General features: G+C 39.8%; 1 pseudogene; it reads left to right on the plus strand.

Annotated features, from left to right (window-relative positions):
* The window catches only part of LOC107747459 (uncharacterized), a 106,057-nt pseudogene extending 96,483 nt beyond the window's left edge, over positions 1 to 9,574 (plus strand).
* Positions 9,575 to 9,791: the final 217 nt, after the last annotated feature.

The following is a 9,791-nucleotide window of genomic DNA, read 5'->3' on the forward strand; positions in this document are numbered from 1 at the left end:
ATATTATGTTTCCTGGGAATCAAACTCATGACAATGACATTGCACTTTGAGATCTGCATGCATAGAAATTGAGCTCCCCATTGTGTTTGTTTCAAATCCACCAGCAGCCATGCAATGAATAATACACAAATTATTCTGAAAATGGAAAAATGTGTGTAGAGTAAATATTCTGTAAAATATGTTCATTTCATTTCCACAGTTTTGTTTGTGTCTCACTGCATCTCATTTATTGCTGTAAAATGATAAAATGGTCCTTATAGTATTTATTTTTATGTAGTTTTTGTCCTGTGTAGGGTTGCAGGGATGTCAAAGCCAAATGTTATTTTATTTTATTATAATTTTTTTCCTAAATATTATATTATACATGGTTTTGGCCATTGAAAAGTCAGTTGATCTCAATTCTGAAATGATGTCTCTCCCAAATTGCTAGTCGTGTGTTGTTCTCTGAAGAGCACCAGTGAGATGTGAACTCATCTGTGATTCACTTTGAACTGACGCTTGCCTCAGCGGAACGATGGCACTGACATCCTCCTAATATGAATGTTGACATTTGTCACACAGTTGTTTGTACGTGTTGCTTTCCCAGATGACCTCTAAGCTTATTAAACACTGGCTGAGTCAGAAATTAAATTCATGTGCATAAATGCCCACGAGTGGTAGAGAGAGAAGAGAATAAAAAAATAACATCTCATTTGTTATCTCTCTTAGCAATGAGATTACATGGAGAATAAATTGAGCTTTCAGCTTAGATCCTGCTCTCTCTCTGTCTCTGTCTCTATCTCTATCTCTTATCTCCCCCTGGACACTCTCCACAAATCCAGCCATCCTTCCAGTAACAAACAGCTTTTCCGTTTTCCCCTGCTTGTGTGATTTAAAGTTTAACAGTTGGATGCTTCTATAGGTTCTGTTGATGTTTCTGTAGGGAATTACTTTCCATGAATCCTTCAGGAAAGGGAAATGTTAGATTTATGTGTATATTGCGGCACTGATCTGAACATGGTGAACACAGAAACTGTGTTTCCGTCCCAACTACTGGCTTCTGTTTTAGCCTGTTTATAGTGTCCGCTTTATAGTCAATCACTTTGAAAGTTTTTTGTTTTTTGTTTTTGGTGATTATGGTTTATTCAAAATTTGAAAATCCTAACAGCAAGTATTAAAGGGGTCATATGATGCTTTTTTAAAGATCATTATTTTGTGTATTTGGTGTAACAGAATATGTTGACATGCTTTAATGTTCAAAAAACACATTATTTTTCAAATACTGTACATTATTGCAGGTCCTCTATGCCCCGCCTCTCTCAAACGCTTCGTTTTCTACAAAGCCCCCTCCTTAAAGACAGTAAATAATGTCATTAGTTTTACCATCAGTTCAAGCCCGAAAGGGGAACAGAGTCGCGTGACAGACACAGTGATGAAGCTGGTATGGTTGCAGTACACAAGCCACGGCTAAGACAGCTGACTCTGTGATGTGACCCTCTCTCTCTCTCTCTCTCTCTCTCTCTCTCTCTCTCACACTCGCGCACACACACACACACACACACGCACACACGATGGTCAAAACTCCGCATTTGAACAGTCAATAGCAAATACTTAAACTAATAACAAAACAGTAGCTGATTCAGAAGCGCCAGATTGTCATAGCAAAGTCAGAACTACCTCCTCTCCTAGGTTCACGAAACGGTCGTCCATAAAATGCATTGCTGTTCTGTTGTAAGTAATCTTAAAGATTCCTAAATGCATCTACTTCCAGAAGGCCAAATAAAGTGCTTTTGCTTTCGCCTAGAAACACACAGCGTCTCCCTGACATGGCTGCTTCAACACTAACTGCGGTTACTGAAACCACGCCTTCTTTCCTTGCGTGCACATTTGGGCGGCATTATGCAAATATTTCCACATAGTGAGGTAGATATGTGGGGGCGTGTTAGAACGAGCCGTTTTAGGGGGGCGTGGCAGAGTCTTAACTTTGATAAAGAATATCTCTTTGGTTTTGAGACTTTAGTCTTTGCAACTTCAGGGATCTTATCTATGCACAATCAGCTTGTAACACTCCAAAGAGAAAGGAAAACTTGAAACCGCATCATATGACCCCTTTAAGAATCAGTTGCGGTTACAGCTGCATTATGAGATGAACAGTATTATAGGATTCCAGTGATATAAGTGTGTGGTGGTTCATGTTGCTCTGCAGTGGTTTTAGGAGGATGACTGAGTGTTTCTCCCTCTCTCTCCGTAAATAAACTGTAGGATTTGTCACTGTGAGGGGGATGATGAGAGTCCGCTGATAACACCCTGTCACTGCACTGGGAGTTTGCGGTTTGTCCATCAGGCCTGCCTGCAGCAGTGGATCAAGAGCTCAGACACACGCTGCTGCGAGCTCTGCAAGTACAACTTCATCATGGAGACCAAGCTCAAACCACTCCGTAAGGTAACGTTACATACATGTATACACATGCAGATGGAAAAATGTTGAGGTTTACCTACTCATACCGAACATCTTTAAAAAAGCACACTATAAAAAGCCTTCTGTGAAGTGTTAAAACATGCCCTTATAAAACAGACATTGGATTGAATTACATTCAGAGAACATATAGTAATTGTTTAGTTTACATAAAACTTTCAAGACATACCTAGCATGGTCGAGATTGTTTAATGATTATATATATTTGCATTTTTTTTTTTACATATCAGCCAGCTTTGTATATTTGTGAATGCTCATTTCTCCTATTTTTACATCACCTTTGCCATCATCTAACTCTATCTTAAAGTTAATCTTTAAAAACACTAATAATTTCCTGTCCTTTGAGATGATTAAAAACAAGTTAGTCCATACAGCCTGCAGGAGGTTTTGATTATTAATTGTGTTATAATGAATTATTTTTGAGTGACGTGAATAAGATGAAAGTCCAGCCACTTCAGTGTTTAGTCTTTGTTCACTGCTTCCTCTTTTAATTACATTTCTGATGGTGTGTGTCTCAAATGGGGTTTAAAATAGGGCATATCTAGGACAGCCTTTATGTCACCATAGAGATTGTGCTTGAGCAGACTTTCTCAGAGAGAGAGAGAGAGAGAGAGATTTCAAGGTGTCTGCAAGATGAACTGAGATGCAAAAACGGTCAGTGTGACACAGACTGACTGATAACCAGTATACTCTGCTGGCTGGATTCATTCAGTTTGTGTGTTATCACTGGCTGTAAAATGATATTTGAGACATTGTTCTGTTGAATAGGTTATGAATTTGTGTTGGCAGGTGTTACTCGTGTTAACAAATAACAATGTCAGCATCCTTCCAGAATAAAGAGTGCAGATCAAATCTCATCTAAAATTAAATTTGAATGACACCCATAGACACTAAAGGGGAAACAAGAAATTCGGATTAGTGCTTGACTGATGTGGGTTTTTTGATTATTCTTTGTCAGTATAATGTTTTCATGGTAAAAAGGGTGGTTTGATGTGGATTCTGGGTCATAGCTTAATAGAGAGACCTGCACTTAATGGCTAAAAGAGATCCAGAGATCACTCTCACTAAGACGCATGAAATATTTATTAAGCAGAAAGGCCAGGTCACCGATTTTTGTTTGTACTGCACTCTGAAGTATGTTGACTATTATATTGATTATAGTCATCAAAGTCTTTCTTTTACAACAACAATTAAAGATCAAATGTTTTGGGAATCATTTCTGTATGTCTTTGTAATATCTGTGTCTGCAGTGGGAGAAGCTTCAGATGACCGCCAGCGAGAGGAGGAAGATCATGTGCTCGGTCGCTTTTCACGTCATCGCCATCACATGTGTCGTCTGGTCGCTCTACGTCCTCATTGACCGCACAGCAGAGGAGATCAAACAAGGTTAGCCCTGCCCTGCCCTGCCCTGCCCTCCCCTTCCCCTGCCAGTTTAGCACTACCTCCACCTCTTCCTCATCCAGCTCTGTCTGCCTGCTTCCCTCCAGCCCCATGCCCCTCCGTACCATCCCACAGTCCTTACGTTCCCTCTGGATTGTTCTGTTGCTTATGGAACGATCACATTCCTGCTACTGACAGCGATGCATATCTTGATGTATTTATTGCCTCCACATGGGTATATGGATATGGGTAATTTAAGATGGGTGTCTCATTTTAAGGATGTGAGAGTTGGTACGCACAGTGTCCCGTCCTCAGACGACATGTTCAGACCGACCACAGTTCATTCACGGATACATATTACACACACAGCTGGAAAGCTATAATCTAATTGGCTGACTTTACACAACTTTTGATGTGCACTTCCCCACTATACAGTATGCAAAGAGCAACACATTAACGATTTTATCAAATGTTATGCATCCCAAGAAAATTGTTCTTTGTAGTTAAATTACTAAATTTAACAAAATTTGTATAGTGTCATTGGTTAAATAACATATGGGTCAAAGGACAGTGATGAGATGGCAGATGCAGTACGTTTCATTTTTATACTATGCATCGGTATAATAAAAAACACTTCTTTGCTATATACTCTACAAATATATTGGATTTTAGACACAACAAGCGCCTTAATTAAGAATTAAATAATAGGCACTTAGTAGTAGGTAAACTACATTTCTTCAAGCAAAAATGTATTATTCGCTTTGTGTTCTGTGTTTGTGTATTGTTGTTATACAGTCTCAGATTAACCAGCTCCTAAAGGCCCAGACACATTAAACTGACATCAAAGAAACCCGACTGTGGTGTCTTCTCATGTCGCCTTTTAAACCAGAAAAGTTGCGCTTGAGGACATTGCAAAAACTAAAGCCAACTAGCACATAATTATGCATCTGCGTGAAGGGAAATAACTCTCCATACCAGCAGATGGCAGTAGTCTGTGTTCTGCATTTAAAAAGGGAAACCAGAATAGCTAGGACTGCAGTTATACAAACCCTAAACAAAGCCTTTTTTAAGTTTATTGATTGCTTGCTTTCGTCACTACTGTTTTTCTTCTCGTGCACTGGTTTGCCAAGGTGAACAGCCAATTAGAGTGATCTCTCTTACTCTGCAGCCGTTTTTTAACAAAGCCACTAATAGGGGACCGACTAGGAAAACACCACAGAAGCTATGCTGACAGACTCTCAGTGACAGCCCAACATTTGTGTAGCATCCTTAACTGCAGCTGGCCGCTTTACCTGTCAGTCAGATGGTCTCGTCCTATCTAAAGGTGTGGTCACATTAGTGAAACTTTGGTGAAGTTTCACAGGCAAAGAAGGTCCATTGCCAATAATATAGTGATGCGTAAGCCACTGCTTTCTCACTTCCAAACCAATCAGCTCTATCCACCTTATTTTTCCCATAAGAGCGGGCACTGCCATTTGTGAATTTGGCTTCAGGTGTCATTGGCTTCCAACTATTTTTAGCTGTACAAAACAAAATTGGCTATTTTACAAAGGTAAATATAACAGCATACTAAGTTAGTTGTTCTTGGCCGGAATAAAGGCTTTTCACACCAAAAATGGTAATTATAATGATAACTATATTACTGTCCACATCAACAGACGATAACGTTCAGCATGTGCAGCAGTTTTGTCATCTGCCACTTTAAATGCTCAAGCTCTTTAAATTCTGGTGGATTCTGATTGGCTGTCAATGTTTTTATTGTTCAAAATATGGATAAAAAAACTTTCTGAAAGGGATTCCAATGATATCGTTCTTCTGTGTCATTATTTTTATATTGGTGGTGTGGACCAGTGTTGTCAACATTTCAACAAAGGGGACCCTCAACGGAGGGAAAAACCACTGAAAAAAAATAAAAACACGAATAGGCTAGTTTTGAATAGCAATCGGCTGGTTTTGTTTCACAGACCTGGCAACCCTGATGTGCATTTCCCTATTCTCACAGAATTCAAATGAGTGTTAAAACTTTAACGTCCTTGGTGTGAATGGGCCTTAAGCTATGCAGGACTAGTACGCTAATGGTAGAGTTGATTTACTCACAGATCATCTCTCAAACTCCACCTAATCAATACCATTAGGGAGCTGTGGAGCGCAGGGACCGGATGCGTTTCGGAGAATATGACAGCAATGGATTTTATTTCCGTAACGGATTTGAGCTGGGGTGCAAGTGTTTGTGTGCTTGACTAAAACACACCATCCCTTTTACCACACTCTAGATGACTTTTAACACTGACCTGGACCTGTACGCTGATGGGCGTCTGACAGCAGGCACTTTACTGATTTGTTCCTAACATTAAGAGCCCATTCACACGCTCCTCATTGTACAAGAACTGTAGCTTTGAAGGAGATCTTTGATCACTGTTACCATGGTTACACCATTGACTTTTCTTCATCTTGCATGGTAAGGCTTTAGCAGAGTCAGAGGCCTGTCAAGCGCAGTGCATGTACACAAACCTGAATGTGTCCATGTGTCCATTCCTCATCTCACGCCAAATCGTTCCAGCAGCTATCTTAAGATATGATTTCCACCCACCTGCACCCCTGACCCTCCATCCCTTTCAGTGGCTTCATCTTTTGCCAATAGTGAAATAGTAACAAACTCTTTTTAACCATGCAGCGGGGAGAATACCAGGTAAACGCTTTTACATTTACCATTCTTTCCTCCTAACTCTTTCCTCTAACTGTAATGATTTCTTTGAAGGTCCCTCTCTTCCTCCCCCAGCTACATCAGCCGTCTCTAGCATGACTGTTGCAACGTGAATAAAGGCAATAATGCTTCACAGCCAGAACGCGCTCTGAACGCAGTGTGCCTGGCTGCCCCATACTGTCGGTTGTGAATGTGCCGGACAAAGGCAATTTCAGGCTTGATGGCCACTTATCACAGCCTGACTTTTTTTCTTAAATCTATTTTCTGGATATATTCAGGCACAAAAGATTAAAGAGAAAGCGACTGCAAAGGTGATTTGTGGAACAAAGAGGCACGCGCTGCATTTTAATGTACTGTGGCGTGTTTTTATCGAATTCGAAAATGGCGTAAAACTGTATCGAACTGCTCTCCTGATATTGCTCATGTGTAAGTGTAATGAATGAGATGGACCCATCAAACCGGTCCTTTGTATATAATTAGGTTGATTGTATCACGCAAGATATTGATTAAAAAGGCCACTTTCATCATAAGAAAAGCACATGGGCTTGCAAAAATGCAAAAGACTGTCCTGTATGTGCAGCACTAACCTCATTCTCTGCCCTTTGATAATGACGTCAGGTGGACTAAAGCTGCACCCCGGCCTGACTTACGGAGCCTCCGAAAGCAGTACAGTATTCCGTGTCCAAGCCTTTGTGCTTGAACAGACCGTAGCATTTAGAGACTTAGCACATGGCAATTCCCTCACACTTGATTCTTTGCTGACATTTCGAAAGCTCTGTTCCTAATAAGAAAGCAACTGTAAACAACTCAAAGGTTGGCTGAATTTAATACCAATAAAGACGGACAGAGACACACCTGAAATTTCTTTGCTGCTGGTCTCGCTTTCTCAGCCATTTCTAATGATTTTAGTCAAATGGTCAAGGGTGAAAATGCTGTATATGCATTCTGAAGCATAGCCCTGTGTCCATTGCTGGCTCTTTAGAAGCTTGGGTGGGATATCAGGACTCCTGTCGCCTGTCTTTGCATCCCCGCTCCTGTGTTTGCCCCGGTGTTGTGCTTGATGTAGATTTTAGATCTTGTGTTGTATTCCAGAAGCACTTCGTATGCATATAGATTTTATGTAATATTGCTGCAGGGCAATGTATTACTGCAGTCTTGCTTTAGGATTACTGCATATGGGTCAATGACATGAGGCTCTTCTTTTGGTCCGGGTCCATTCATGTATTTAATAATAAACTGCAATTCATACATTCAAACACCTGTACAGTATAATACCTCTTCTACGATGGAACAGTCCTAAAAAATAATGAGGAAAATCCTTAATAAAACAATTGTCTTGAAAAGAAAACCTTAAGTGGTTTGTCTGTAGTTTTAAGTAGTGTCTTAGGGGGGAAGAGTCAACAAAATGACTTTGCAGCTTATTACTTTTTGAAGAACTACCAAATCAAAGTTGTGTAATGTGATCCAACAAACACAACATGTGCTGTAACCAACATGCTGGAAAAAAAAGAAGAAAAAAAAAGGAAATTCAGGTTATACAATCTTTTTATGATGAGCAAGGTTTTTATATCATGTGGTTTGGCTCCCCAAAAACTAAAAAAAAAAGTTACATATGTATATATAGCGCTGTCAAAACGATTAATCGCATCCTATATACATATACATATATATATATTATATATATGTGTGTGTGTGTGTGTATATATATAAATATGTGTGTGTGTGTGTGTGTGTGTGTGTATATATATATATATATATATACTCTTATTTTTCCTTTTTTTGTATTTTTGTAACTTTAATTTGATAATTTTTGTTCATTTGTTTTATATTTTTTATTTTATTTTTACATTTGTTTATTCAAATCTATATTATTAATTGTAAGGAAAATTTCAGTTTTTAGTTTTTACCTGGTAGTTACACCACATGACATTTTTAGTCATTAAATTGAAACCTTTCTTGAAAATATGAAGTTTTTCAAAATCATATGAAACCAGCATGCATGCAAAGAGCCCATTTGTAAGAACTTGGAACATGTTTTTTTTTTTAAACCAAAAGACTTTTCCTTTTTGTTACCACGAACATTAGGTTTGTCGTTGACCCCTATGTTTGATCCTGGACTGTAAACAGATGCTTGCGTTACAATGTGAAATAAGCACTTCTAATGTGTGTGACGTACTTACAGCAGTGTACTTTCTCCTTTTCGTTTCTCATGCAGGGATACTGGAATGGCCTTTTTGGACCAAACTGGTGGTTGTGGCTATAGGCTTCACTGGCGGACTGGTGTTCATGTACGTGCAATGCAAGGTCTACATCCAGTTGTGGAAGAGACTCAAGGCCTACAACAGAGTAATATATGTGCAGAACCGCCCAGAGACCTGTAAAAAGAACGTTTTTGATAAGCCCTCTCTTCTGGAGCCAAACTTGGAGAATAAAGAGGCGCTCGGGCCGGCGCAGTCGGACACAAACTCTTCCCAGTATACAGAGACAGAGGACTACAGTATGGAGATCCTGCACGTCTGATCGCTTGGCCCACATATACCCCCTCCTCCCCTCTAGAGGACCGGCTGGGGCGTCGCATGCTCCGGGACACACAGGGATGCCACACAGCACCGGGCACGAGGACTGTCTGAGACTGAGACTCGTTTAGTTGTTTAGATGTTATTTTCTCTTCGTTCGTTTGTCCAACCTGTTCCTGTAAGTTGTCGGCTAACCATAATGAATCAGTGTGCGCTAGATCTCGGATCATTCCAGCTACTGCCATTGTACTGCTGTCGTCGTACACGAGTTGAAATCCACCGTTCGAGCTGTGTATGTGCGCTGGTTCTGCTGGAGTCGATGCATAGAAGCACTTTTTATTTCCCTGTTCTTAAGAGCCCTGTTTTAATAATATATTCATTCCCTTTCTATGTGGGTAAGACATTAAAACAAACTTGAAGTTTTGCCAGCGAGATCTCACGTTTTATAGGTGCATTTGTGTCTCCGCAGACCCCTCAGATGGAACAAAAAAGGAATCCGAAGGAGCAGTAAGGGAACATTCATGTACTGTTATGTATCATTCCACTTATTTTTGAAATCTATTATGACTGAGTAAATTCTGAGTTTAGTCATTGTGAAACTGACACAACCTAGGCTTTGTTTTGTATCAGCTGATTACTAAATCTGGATCATCTAATTACAATATTTATCCTATCAAGGGCTAGATTTACTAAAGTGCGACGCTACAGTTCTTAGCACGTGCAAAAATGATCCCAT

The sequence above is a fragment of the Sinocyclocheilus rhinocerous genome, unplaced genomic scaffold (assembly GCF_001515625.1).
Source record: "Sinocyclocheilus rhinocerous isolate Xijiao unplaced genomic scaffold, SAMN03320098_v1.1 scaffold2664, whole genome shotgun sequence".
Lineage (NCBI taxonomy): Eukaryota > Metazoa > Chordata > Actinopteri > Cypriniformes > Cyprinidae > Sinocyclocheilus > Sinocyclocheilus rhinocerous.